The sequence below is a fragment of the Pinus tabuliformis genome, chromosome 3_2 (assembly GCF_031772625.1).
Source record: "Pinus tabuliformis cultivar Carrire ecotype Pingquan chromosome 3_2, CPIR1, whole genome shotgun sequence".
NCBI classification, from domain to species: domain Eukaryota; kingdom Viridiplantae; phylum Streptophyta; class Pinopsida; order Pinales; family Pinaceae; genus Pinus; species Pinus tabuliformis.
In genome coordinates this window covers 559914524-559929377 of record NC_142302.1, presented here as the reverse complement: position 1 = coordinate 559929377, position 14854 = coordinate 559914524, and the positions used below count along the sequence as shown (strand labels likewise).

At 38.6% G+C, this 14854-nt stretch overlaps 1 protein-coding gene across 1 annotated transcript in view; it reads left to right on the top strand.

The window, feature by feature from the left end:
• The window catches only part of LOC149181748 (DEAD-box ATP-dependent RNA helicase 25-like), a 188915-nt gene that overhangs the window by 114892 nt on the left and 59169 nt on the right, over positions 1-14854 (top strand). The window lies entirely within an intron of this gene.

Below are 14854 nucleotides of genomic sequence, written 5' to 3'. Positions count from 1 at the left end.
TTATGTCAATGGGGGTTCCACAGATGTCTCAGGTAGTGGCCCTCCTATGAATATAATGGTTGATTGGTTGAGGGATGAATATGCATGCTTGCATAGTCTTTCCCTTGTCCTTTGTGGGCTGTGTCGTGTCAGTGCTTGTTTGTGAATAATAAAAAACCAGATACGCTATGTTTAGTGTCTTGGAATAGTTTGTAGGACTAATGATCTCATATTCTCTTATGTGTTATACCACATTGATTGTGAGGTTTAGTTTGTGACAAATAGAAGTACCAACATTCCATGACTTTTATGCTAATTGGGGTGTCCAAAAAGTGGTGGCCATCCTAAGAACATAATGGTTGATTGGTTGCATGATGAATATGCATGCTTTCCCAGCTTTCTCCTCCTCCTCTATGAGATGTGTTGTGTGTGCATGCATGTAAATAATGAACAATGAATAATAAGTAGGATAATAAATAATTGAATACGTTGTGTTTGGTAGTCTTGGAATATTTTTTACTACTTCAAAATCTCCTTTCCTCCTCTCTTATGCTATTTTCTTTGGTTTGGGGATATTAGGCATGTTGAATTTGTAACTATGGTTAGTCTTCTTAATGTACTTGTGGTCACTTGGTGTGATTATATTTATCATTGTAAAGCATATTTATAAATGCTTGAGTCAAAGGAAAATTTATTTTGAGTCAAAGTCCCATTGCGACTTTAAAAAAATGTAAATTTGAATTTTTAAAATGAAATTTTTGGCTCCAAAATTGACAAGTTGGCTTCCCTCCAAGTCAAGTCAGCCCTAGCGAAGAGATGCGTCCATTCACCCTAGACAGACTACTATATAAACGCTGCTCGAGCTCCTCATTTCGGCAATTTGCATTCTTCACTCGAGACAACTTTTGGTAAAGTGAAGAAGGATAAGGAGGACGGAGAAGGACAAAGAAAGAAGACCGAGTTTCTCTCTCCTCTCTCATCAACTCACACGTGTGGAAAGAATTCTCTCTGTGATTCATATTGTTTTTGGACATTCTATTGCAGGGGCCGAAATTTCCAGGTTTCTGGGCAACTGTTGCAAGGCTAAAATTTCTAGGGCAATTGGCTATTGCAGGAGGGCTAAAATTCTGGGTTAGATAGGAAGAAAGAAGTGCAGGATCAGTTTGGGTGACTTGACTTGGAGGAGAAGACCAGGTTTGACCATAGGTCTAGTTGTGTTTCTTATTGAATAGGAATAATTTATCTATTGAAAAGATTGCTGGGTTTTTCCCCATAGTGGGTTTTCCTAGGGTAAACCTTGTCTCTCTTTTGTTCATTGTGATCTCTACTGTTCTACTGTTTCTTATGGTTGAATTTTTGAAGTATAGTTACTGAATGCTATAATTGGAATAAGATAAGAGAAGATGTACATCAAAAGTAATTATCAGAATTTCAGAAATATTGTGCTAACCCTAATTGCACTAGAAAATCAATATGGTATCAGAGCTCTAGTGACGAAAGGGAGGTAAATTGAGATCACTTTTGCAGAAACCCTAGAGAGAGCATTTTATTAAAGACCTTGTATATTGGTATCTTTGGCTTCCTCCATGAAATCCGAGAACAAGCTAGAGGGAGCATCAAACTTTAGAACTTTGAAAGTCATAATAGATCTTAGTCTTGTCAAAAAGAAAGTGTTGGATATTGTGACAGGAAAGACTATTGATCAAACCGACGCAACAGGAAAAGAGAAGTTAAAGGAGGGCGATATTACTGCATGAGTCTAATAGTGGACTCTATTAGAGATCATCTTATTCCCTACATTGCAAAGCATGACACTTCCATGAAGATGTATGATGCCCTAACAAATCTATACACTATCAAGAATGTTGGTTAGTCCATGAGTTTGAAAAATGAACTCTGAAATATGAGAATGACTAATGATGACATTGTGGCTTCATATTTCGTGAAGATTTCACAAATAAGAGATCAAATTTCAACCATTGGAGAAACTATCTCCGATCAAGAACTTGTGACTACAACACTCAATGGTCTCCCTAGATCATGGGATGCATTTGCAGTAGGCATAAGCAGTTGGAAAGAAGCTCCTTCATTTGAGCAATTATGGACATCATGTGCTCAAGAAGAAGTAATATTGATGACTAGAGACCTTCAGGATGAAGAAGTTCAAGCCCTTACAGCTCACTTTAAGAACAAGGGAAAGAAGAAGTTTGGATCTCAACATAAGAAGGCATCTTCTTCCTCTAAGAAGAAGAAAGACTTATCAAAGATACAATGCTACGATTGCCAAGAATATGGACATTTCAAGAGAGACTGTCCTAATAAGGATAACAAGAAAAGAAAAGGGAAACAACATGCTTCCGCAACAGAAGTTGATGAAAAACCAAAGAAACCGAAAGGTGAAAAAGATTTCTTCTACTATTCCGCTTTGACAAGTTCCTTTGCAGATGATGATGACGTGTGGTTGGTAGATCGTGGAGCATCAAGGCACATGACCGAAGAGTGTGGAAATATTTCAAGCATGACAGAAAAGAAGTTGTCTTAAAGGGTTGAATTGGGAGATAATAACAACTATGTAGTCAAAGGAGTTGGAAAGGCATCCATAGAGCTGGAATCTAGTGACCATGTTCATCTCAGCAATGTCCTCTATGTACTATGTTTGAAAAAGAATCTTGTCTCTGTTTCTTGTTTAGAAGATAAGGGAGATAAGGTTTCTTTTGTGGATGGTAAAATACTTATATGGTCAAAGGGCTCTAGTATAGATGATGCTAGGGTTATTGGGGTTTGTGATGGAACACTGTGTAGACTTGTGAGTCAACCAGAGCAGGCGTCAGTACATAATGAAATAGATCCAAGTGAGCTATGGCATCAGAGGTATGGACATCTTCATTTTAGAGCATTGCTTGAATTAAGTGAAATAGTGTTAGGAGTTCCTGAACTACAGGTAAAGAATGATGGTGTATGCAAAGGTTGTGCTCTTGGAAGAACATCAAGAGGCCATTTTTGAATAGTGACAATAAATCTAAGTAAGCTTTGGACTTGGTTCATATCGATGCCTGTAAAATTGCTTGGTGGTTCGCTGTACTATGTGACATTTATTGATGACTTCTCCCATAAGATGTGGATATATCTCTTGAAGACGAAAGATGAAGTATTCAACAAGTTCTAGGAATTCAAAGCTGAAGTGGAAAACTTGACAGGTAAAAGGATCAATATATTGAGATCTGACAATGGAGGAGAATAAACCAATGTTGCACTAATCGTTATCGGGATAATTTCGTCGTGGGGAAAAAATCAGAAAAAATCGTAAAAATTGGGAAAAAATCGGTTATAATCGGGAAAAAATCGTAACATACAAAAATATTCATTTTTTTCAATTTTTTTACTATCTAAACCATCTACAACATAAAATAAATACATTGACACATAAATATGATAAAAGAACTAATATATAAGATGTTTAGTATCATTTCTAGTGCTGCATCACACATAACAGTGAATCATGTCTTGAATAATAAGTCCTGACTCTTAAGTCCCAACTTGGCCTCAAAATATCAACAAAAAATGTAATAATGTATCTCATGAGTCATAATGTCATATACAATGAAATGAACAAAATAACTAAAGTCTAATACTATTGATTTCCTCTGCCCCTCTTGCGAGAAAATGCCATAGCTTTCTCTTTCCCCTCTAGATGTAGATGCTGGTGCTGGTGGAGTTGGCAGTGGAGTCTGCTATGCTGTAGAAGCTGAAGAACTAGGAGTAGGAGCTATAGGAGGTAGACCACGTCCTCTACTGGTGGCAGGGGTAGCCTGGGCAGGTGGTGTCACCTCCTCCTCTTGTTGCTCCAACTCCTCCTCCTCCTCCTCCTTCTCCTCCCCCTCCACTACATCCTGCACTAACCAATCATCAACAGACTCCATGAGAGGCCTCTCGGCCTCAACCCTCCATGCAGCAGTGGTGTCAATCCCATCCAATGAGATGGCCTCCATATCAGGTGTCCTCTCAAGTTGCCTCACCCACAATCGAAGATTGTAGTAGATGTAGACCATGTCATTAAGTCGTTGGGACTCCAACCTGTACAAAGATCATGAAATAATAATTATAAAAAAAATATTGTTTAATGAATTCAAAAAATTATTTGGAAATTTGCAATATTTTAAATTTTTAAGTGTTAACCTGTTGCGCTTCTTGTTGTGTATTTTTTCAAATACACTCCAGTTGCGGTCACATCCTAAGGAGCTACATGTTTGGCTGAGGATTCAAATGGCAAGCTTTTGTAGAAGGGGTACCCTGTCACCATACATTATCCACCATGCATCTACAACAAAATTAGAAATAAAATTTTAAATAAACATAAGAAAAAAATGGAATTTGAAGAGACAATGAAATTTGAAACAAACTAAAAAGTCCCTGGCATTTTAATCGTCCTATCAGTCACAACCATGTCAAAGCCAGATGTGCCACCTGCCATCCTATATGTCTCAATTTCTTTAGAGATTTCTGTACGTTCTGCTGGATATCGCACCATCCTCTGGACATAGGTTAAGAATCCATCCATGATCTCAGCATCAAATATGAACCCACATGCGTAAGAAAATGCGGGGTTCAGGTAGATCCCTACAGCATGAATGGGACGATGGAGTGTGTTGTTCCATCGTTTATGAATCACTCCCCATAGGAGGAGTTGTCTCTGAAACCCCTCATCTCCCTTATCATCATGGTAGGCCCGAATGGATTCTTTCGCCTTGACCATGGCCTCATACAAATAGCCCATTGCGGGCTTCTCACCATCAACTAATCGAAGAACCTTTACCAAAGGTTCAGTAACGGCGCACACCTCCTGCACTCCCGCCCAAAATTCTTCCTGGTATGAAACTAGTCTGCATATGGCTTCTCCTCTGGTTTGCGGCTCATTGTCAAAGCATGCTACTCTTCTGAAAGAAACATTCTCTTCACATCCCACATAGAATTCAAGAGGGATTGAAGAGATATGAAACTGGTGGCAAACCATGTAAGGGTAGGGCACACCAACTCTTTGTTGTTGGTGAATTTTCTCATCAAGCCAAGCACAGATGTATGATTATATATAAATTTTATAATGCTTTTGGATGACTCAACAATATCTTTGACAAAGGAAATTTTCCCTATGTCCTCCAACATCAAATCAGTACAGTGTGTAGCACAAGGTGTCCAAAATAAAGTAGGATGCCTGTCCATAAGCATCCTGCCAGCAGCAACGTAATTTGCAGCATTGTCCGTTATTACTTGGAGAACATTTTCTGCACCCACCTCCAAAATAAACACATCCAGCAAATCACATAAAGTTCTGGCATCTTTGATTTGTGAAGATGCATCAACAGATTTGATAAACATAGTCCCCTTGGGACAACTAACCAAGAAATTTATAAGGGTTCTCTCCTTTTGGTCAGTCCAACCATCTGACATCACAGTGCATCTTGTTTGTGCCCATGATTCCTAAAATCCTCCAATCTTTTGGTGCAGTCAAGCTTTTCATTTTGAAGAATCCGGCCTCTAATGTCATGATAAGAAGGGATTTTGTACCCTGGGCCAACAATTGCAATAGCATCAACAACAAGCTGGAAAAATGGATTATTCCTTACAATGTTGAAAGGAATATCACTCCAAATGAGAAATTTGGCCAGCAATTTGTCAGCTTGTTCTTTCTCAGTTTTTTTAAGCATTGAAGTGGTAGATGGCTGTGAAACAGGTGTGGTTCGAGGAACAAAAAATGATGAGGCAGCTACCGGGTTGGTTGATGCTGCAGTAGAACCACTGCCACTTCCTTGTTCTGCCGACTTTTTTAGTTGCCTCTTCATTTCTGCTTTGGCCTCTCTAGTGTGGTCTAAATTTTCCAATGATCTCATGGCTCTTCAGATGATTTCAGGATTTGTCATTGTGCAAGGCCCTACATCAAATCCAGGGACTTGTGCATGGTGATACTTCAATCTGTACACCCCCCTAGACATATGGTGCCCACACAACTTGCAAGTCAAGTTTAGTCTATCATTCGGACCATCAGGTTCACCAAATTCCCACAAAGGGTCCAATTTCCTTGGCATGTTTGACTTTGAACTTTGAAGTTGAAAACTTGAATGGTGTTTCGGTGAACCTATGGCAAAATAAGGATTGAATTTACAAGTTACAAACTTACAATTTAGTATTTACATTGTACAAAAACTAAAAAAAAATTACATACAATTTAAGAAACCCCATTCCAAACCCAACCAAAAAAACTAAAAGAAAAATACATTGGACAAATGTCAAAAACCCCATTCCAAACCCAACCAAAAAAACTAAAAAAATTACATTGGACAAATATCAAAAACCCCATTCCAAACCCAACCAAAAACATAGAAAAAAACAAAAACAAAGTTACAAAACAGTGAAAACACAAAACGTTGGTGCCCATACCAGTTTTATGGAGAAAATGTGTCTCCTCCTTAGCTCACACTTCGTTTTTCTCCTCCAGTTAGTTGATTCAGCTCCAAAATTACCAAGTCTTCAAGTCTCCAAGTCTCCAAACCCCTGTCGCGTGCTTGTTTGCTGTCCAAATGACAAAAAAAATCGTGTTTTTCCCTTTAAAACACACGCTGCCTGACTATGCCACGATTTTTTGAATAAAAATCGCGATTTTTATGAAAAAATCGGCTATAAAAACAACTTGATTTTATCTTTTTCTTGAAAAAATCACAATAAAACGATTTTATCGCGATTTTGGGCGATTAGTGGAACACTAGAATAAGCGTCAAAGAAGCATGTTGCTTTCTGCAAGTAGGCTGGGATTAAGAGGGAACTAATTTTCCCCTATAATCCTCAACAGAATGGTGTAGCATAACAAAAGAACAGATCCATTGAAGAATATGTTAAGGCCATGGTACATGATTTGGACTTCTTTTTGTTCTTATGGGGTGAAGCATCATGGACAATTGTGTACATTCAAAATTGAAGTCCTCATAGAGTTCTGGAAGGTATGACTCCTGAAGAAGCGTTATCCAAAAGGAAGCCAGAGGTTGGGCACATGAGGATCTTTGGTTGTTCGATATATATCCATGTTCCCAAGGATAAAAGGAACAATCTTGAGCCTTTAGGAAAGAAAGGCATATTTGTTAGATGCAATGAATCTTCAAAAGCCTACAAAATATACATTCCAAAGCAGCGCCAGATTGAGGTTAGTCGGGATGTCACCTTCAATGAGAAAGTGGAATATTGTAAGTCTAACAAAGTCTTTGTAGATTCCTTGGAAGAAGTTAAACAAGAAGCCTCAAAGGAAGAGCACTCGATTTCTATAGAATGTACCAGAAGGCCATAAGGGCCTCAAGATCCAGCAGAGCCAATCATAGTTCTAGAGATCAAGAAGAGACCAACATGGCTTAGATCCACATTAGAAGAGGCGGAAGGACATGCAACTCTTGATGGCACATCTAGAGAAGTGAAGAAACCTAAAAGCTTCTCCAACTATACAACTCTCATGACAAAGCTCATTGATGAAGAACCTTCCACATATGAAGAAGCAACCAATCAACAAGTGTGGAAGGAAGCAATGAATGAGGAGTACCAATCAATCATGAAGAATGATGTTTGGGAAATTGTGCCAAGGCCTGAAGGGAAGTCAGTGGTGACTTCCAAGTGGATCTACAAGATAAAACATGTTGCAGATGGTAGTATTGACAAATACAAGGTGAAGTTTGTGGCTAGAGGATTCTCCTAGAAAGAGGGAGAAGACTATGATGAGACTTTTGCTCTAGTTTCTAGGTACACCTCCATTAGATCCATCATTTCTCTTGTTGTTGCATTGGGATGGAATTTGTACTAGATGGATGTGAAGACTGCTTTCCTCAATGGTGTGATTGAGGAAGAGGTGTACATAGAGAAACCTCAAGGATTTGAGGTATATGGAAAGGAGTCTCATGTTTGCAAGTTGAAGAAGGCCTTGTATGGACTCAAGCAAGCTCCAAGAGCTTGATATGCTCATATAGACAACTATCTAATGAGACTGAGATTTACCAAAAGCAAATCCGATCCAAACCTTTACTTTAAGGTTGTGAAGAATGCACCTGTGATCTTACTATTATATGTGGATGACTTGTTTCTGGAGCCTCTTATCATTTAGTGTAAGAAGCAATTGGCTTTTGAGTTTGACATCAAGGATCTTGGGTTGATGCAATATTACTTGGGAATAGAAGTATGGCAAAAACCTGCTGAAGTCTTCCTTGGTCAAGGAAGGTATGTGTTAGAGATCCTTTAGAGATTTGGTATGATGGATTGCAAATCCATGGCGACTCCCATGGTGACTAACTTGGTGGATCCATCTATGTATTGGCGACTGATTGGTATGCTGATGTATTTGGTTAACACCAGGTCGAATATTCACTTTGCCATGAACACCTTGAGGCAATTTCAGGTAGAATCGAGACACAAACATTGGATTGCAACAAAGCACATCTTGCGATATTTGTGTGGTACAGTGAAGTATGGCTTGAGGTATGTTGCAAACAAGGATGTACAACTTCAGGGATATACAGATGCTAATTGGGTAGGAAGTGCTGAAGACAGGAAGAGTACCTTGGGAGTATGCTTCAGTTTGGGATCTACTATGATATCATGGATAAGTAGGAAGTAGAGGTCGCTTGCACTAAGCACTATTGAAGCAAAGTATATCGTAGCCAATGAGGCTTGTACCAAAGTAGTATGGCTTCAAAAGTTGTTTGTAGGATTGTTTGGCCAAGAGTTGGAATTGATGGTGATACACTGCGATAATCAAAGCTGTGTGAAGCTTTCAGAGAATCCCATGTTCCATGACAGGTCGAAGCATATTGAGATCAAGTACCACTACATTCATGACATTGTGTAGAGGAGAGAAATAAAGCTTGAGCACATCTCTGCCAATGAGCAGGCAACTGATGTTCTGTCGAAGATGTTGCCAAGGGATAAGTTCGTGTACTTCAAAGACAAGTTGTGGTTCATGGAGATCACCCCTCTCGTTGAGAGGGAGTGTTGATTTATCTGTAACATGAATGGACATTCTCTTGAATGGGAGAACGGGTCCAAGAGACCCAAAGGGCTCAACAGGCAGTGTTGAGTGTGTGTCCCTTGGAGCAAGACTTTTATCACACACCAAAAATGGTGGAGGGAGGTCCTGGACCCTGCTCACACCAAGCATAGTGGAGTGAAGTCCCTCAACATTTGGACCCTGATCACACACCGTAAGGGTGGAGTGAGGTCCTTGATCTTGATCACACATCGGGTAGGGTGGAGTGAGGTCTGGTTCAACATCGAGACCCGATCACCAACTAAGAAGGGGTTGAGTGAGGTCTTGGCCCAGAGTGCTCACCAGGAAGGGTGAGGGAGGGCTTGCTAGTTGAGGGTCTCAACATTTTGGCCTAGGTGGTGGCCATGAGATTCGAGGACCGATCACTCTGGAAGAGTGAGTCCTGATATGCTAATGACATTGCCATGGGTTTGGTATCGCCTCGGATATGGCTGGTAGCAGATGTTGATGATAGATGATGATGCTGGTGATAATGGATAACCTTTTCTTTATAGAAATTTGTTCAATCTGAGAACGTCTATGACATAGATTGTGAATACTTCCCTAGTTAAGAGGGAGTGTTGAATTCATAACTATGGTAGGTCTTCATAATGTACTTGTGGTCACTTGATGTGATTATATTTATCATTGTAAAGCTTATTTATAAATGCTTGAGTCAAAGTCCCATTGCGACTTTTAAAAGATGTAAATTTAAATTTTTAAAATGAATTTTTTGGCTCCAAAAGTGACAAGTTAGCTTCCTGCCAAGTCAAGTCGACCCTAGCCAAGTGACACGTCCATTCACCCTAGACAAACTACTATATAAGGGCAACTCAAGCTCCTCATTTGGGCAATTCATGTTCCTCACTCAAGACAGCTTCTGGACAAGTGAAGAAGGACAAGAAGGATGAAGAAGGACAAAGAAAGAAGGTCACGTTTCTCTCTCTTCTCTCTCGTCAACTTGCACGTGTGGATAGAAGTCTCTCTATGTGATTCACACCGTTTTTAGGCATTCTATTGCAGGGGGTCGAAATTTCTAGGTTTTTGAGCAACTGTTGCAGGGTCGAAATTTTTGGGGCAATTGGCTATTGCAGGAGGGCCGAAATTCTTGGTCAGACAAGAAGAACGAAGTGCAGGATCAGTTTGGGCGACTTGACTTGGGGGTGAAGACTAAGTTTGGCCATAGGTCTAGGTGTGTCTCTTATTGAACAAGAATAATTTCTCTAATTGAAAAGGTTGCTGGTTTTTTCCCAGTAGTGGGTTTTCCCAATGTAAATCATGTCTATCTTTTGTGCATTGTGATCTCTACTATTCTATTGTTTCTTATGGTTGAATTATTGAAGTATAGTTCTGAATGATATAATTGGAATAAGATAAAAGAAGATCTACATCAAAAGTAATTATCAGAATTTCAAAGATATTGTGCTAACCCTAATTGTACTAGAAAATGAAAAAGGCAATGCTTTACAAGAGATAAATGTTTAATTTGTTTTTTTTGGCACTACGTTAGGTGGGATTAGTAGCCAAGCCCAAAGGAATTGAATGGCTTTAGTTGAGTAGCAATTCAAATAATATATATTCAATTTTGGATGCATCTTATTAGTAATTTTTTTCATGTTCAAATACTTTATGCATGTATGTGAAAAACTTGTAGTTGCTACTGAATACAGGGATTTGCAAACAACTTTCATCCCTAGAACAAATATGGTTGTAATATGAATTTCAATAGTCTTTTCATTTTCTTGTGAAATGTAAAGTAAGCCATCAATGTAGTAATAGAAAAACTAAAGCATATATGGTGAAGAGTGGAAGAGAAAATAAGGGGAAAATGATTAAATAGAAATATCCACTATAAAATTACCATAATAATGGTAGATGAACAAAGACACATCAATAGCTCTAGTATTAAAAAAAATATAGAAAAAGAATGGATGAACAATAGAGATCCTGGGTAGACCTCATGATCTCTTTTAGATCCTCATGAAAGGTTCATCAGAGTGGTAGACCATTGGGCACAAGGAATTGTATGGAGTCCATTGGCCCCATTACTCTTTGAGTTACCAACAACCATTGGAGATGTGCAACCACTATGACTTTTGTAATAGATAAGCATGTCCTCCTAATGAAAAAATAAGACCTTAGTTGATAGCCAACAAGATTTTGATTCATAATTATGTAATAGAGAGTTAGGTATATTGAAATTCTAGGATACCTACTAGAATTAGGTTTTTCTTCTCCTGATAACTACTTCAATAATCAATTAAACATTAGTTTTCAAATAGCCTTAAATTCCATATCATTTAGGCAATTATACAGAAGAAAAACATCAACTAATAAACATGAAAGAGCAGTAAAGAAACCATGAAACAACGAGACAAGAGACACATAAATTAGGCACACAGCTAGGGCAAAACCCACAAGGGGAAAACCCAAAAAATGTTCTTCCTTATGAGAGAGGGAGAGTTTACAGATTCATCTATACATCATAAATAATAATAGCAGAATAATAACCAAACTAGTAACTAGAATCATGATGAATTGCCATGTCAAAATTCAAGTCCCTGAAATTTGGGCCCTCTCTAGAATTTCGCCCTCCTAAAATTTTGGTCCTCTTGTAATTTCGCTAGATCAGAGATGCATGAGATCAAATTGATGTGTCCAAATGAGGAGAAATGATCTCCTTTATATAGCCTTCAAGTGGGGGTTGAATGGGTGCCACTTAGGGGCCCAACCGACCTAATAGATTTGGAGGTAAATTTAAAAATTCAAATTTCCATTTATTTTTCAAGTTGAAAATACCGACCATGGCTTCCATATTTTTCAACACGCCCTCTTAGCCAGGAAGGTACTTTTCATTCTCTCTTTCAAGATCAATCTTCCCGACCAATCATAGGTCTCACAACCCATGGACTAAGGAAGAGATCACAAATACAAATCTCTTGCTCTATCAGGATCAATCTCACCAGATCGATCATTGGTCTCACAACCCACAACGTAAGGGAGAGATTATCAGTCTCATCATAAGGAAAGATACATATCGTCCATCTCAAATCATTTCCCCAACCATGAGGTCTCACAACACAACCTAAGGAGGAATCCACAATACACCTCCCAGACCACAAGGTCTCATGGCACACAGCCTATAGGATGAATCAACAATACATCTCCTAGACCACAAGGTCTCACAACACACAACCTACAGGAGGAATCAACAATAGATCTCTCGAATCACAAGGTCTCACGACACAACCTATAGGAGGAATCAACAATACATCTCCCGAACCACAGGGTGTTATGACACACATACTATAGGAGGAATCAATAATACATCTCCACACAACCTATAGGAGGAATCAATATTACATCTCTCGGACCAGAAGGTCTCATGACACACAACATATAGGAGGAATCAACAATACATCTCCCAGACCTCAAGGTTTCACTACACAGCCCACAAGAGGAATCAACAATACATCTCCTGGACCACAAGGTCTCACGACACACAACCTACAAGAGATGGTCCATAATATGATGCTATGTAATTAGTGCTCCCTCTTGAAGGGGATGCTTAGTTATTCCAATTTCTTCACATAAACATCAACAACCAGTTCATCATAAAAAATGTAACCATGGTGGATCTCAAATATTTCAGCAAACAATATTCAACTTGTTCATTCAACGTCAGTCGGGGCTTCTTTCAGAAGAAAACATCAACAATTAATGATAGACTTCAACAGTGGCTTCCCATAGAAGTAATCATTGACAACCATAGTAGAGTCTAGCAGACAATAAGTGGCTTCTCACAGAAATGAATATCATTATCGATAGTCGAATCCAACAGATAATAAGTGGCTTCTTACATAAGCGAATATGAATATCCATAGTTGAATCCAACAAGGATTAAGTCGCTTCTCATAGAAGTGAATATTAGTATCCATAGTCGAATCTAGCAGACAATAAGTGGCTTCTCACAGAAGCGAATATCATTGTCCATTGTGCTTCAATTAGGTTGATCTTTTCTGCTCCCTCTGAGTACAGAGCCTATCACGTGTCTTCTTGTTACATTGTTCTTTCATCATTTCCAACGATTGCAACATTTTGGCAGTCCCCATTATGCACCTACAAACTTCACTAGGAGGTTATGGAAGAACAAGAATAACCAAGTAAGCCAAGAGACTCATAATGAAATAATCAGTAGAAACAATCAAGATAATACTTATCTTTTGAGAGTGTATCAACTCCCTCTTGATCTTGGCCTTTTCATCACATCATCAAGCAATCCATACCATCATCAAAGAATTTACATCATTAAGGAGTCCACATCATTAAGGAGTCCATGTCATTAAGGAATCCACATCATCATTAAAGAGTTCACATCATCATTAAGGAGTTCTCATCATCAACAAAGAGTTCACGGAGTCTAAGTCATCAAGGAGTCCATATCATCATCAAGGAGTCTACATTATCAACGAGTTCATATCATCATCAAGGAATCTACATCATAAACGAGTCCATATCTTCATCATCATCAATGAGTCTATATCATCAATGAGTCCACATCATCATCATCATCATCATCAAGGAGTCTAGTCCAATTCATAATCAACGAGTCCATGTCATCTACAAGTCCTCATTATGATCATCAACATCATCAACGAGTCCACATCATCATCATCCAAGAGTAAGCATCAAGGAGTTCAAATCACCATCAACGAGTCCAATCAAATTATCCACGTCATACATCATTGTCAGCAAGGAGTACTTATCATCATCAACAAGGAGTACACATTGTCAACATAATAGAATATACATCATTCATCATTAAGGAGTCCACATCAACATCCTCAAAGAATCCATATCATCATCCACATCATCAAAAAATTTACATGAACATCAATAAAGAGTTCATATCCACATCATTAAGAAGCCTATATCATTAACGAGTCCACATCATCAACAAATCCACATCATTATCAATGAGTCCATATTATCAATAAGGAATTAGGGTTAGATTCATTAGACTTAGATTTTGTTCTCCAAACCCAACCTAGTGTTTTACAAATCATAGACAGTCCAATGTCAATATTAATTGAAACAACAAAAGAAACACGAGATACTTATCTTTTTGAGATCGTGACAACTCCCTCTTGATCTTTGGCCTCCTTGCATCCAGACTGCAAAACAACCTCATCATCAAGATGTCATATCTTCCAGAAGCTATAGTTTCTTCTTTTAAGCGGAAGTAATCAATCCCTTTTGTCTTAACGATGTCAGCTTTTGTAGCATCAGATAGTGTTCTGGTCTCAAACTTTGTGCAGAGGTTAAAAACACAAGCGATCTCCAAAACCTAGAAATTATTTTTGGAAATTCCACCTAGAGATAGCTCAATTAAATTAATTGATCGACAACTAAAAATTGCCTAAGTCTAACTTATGGAAATCGATTAATTAATAGGAATTAATTTAGAAAGGTGATAATTCTCTAGAAACTCACATGGATCGACTTAGAGATGATCTCAACCATCGATTAAGATTTAATCTTGGCCGTTGAAGTCTCAACTAGAGATTATAAGAAGAGGTCGATGGAGTTGATGATGAACAGACTTGGAGAGCAAATTCCTTGGCAGACGTCGAGTTTCCTAGCTGCAGTGATTCAACAGAGAGAATTTCGAGCTAGAGAGGGGACACAGAGGCAATGAGGGGCAGAGATAGTGTGTTTGGAGGAGGATTTCCAGTTCTGGAGAGCTAACTACAGGAGGGTTGAGTTTCCTCAATGGCCCTGCGCAGAAGCTTTTGAGGCAGAGTTCGATTTGGCCAGACAGACAGT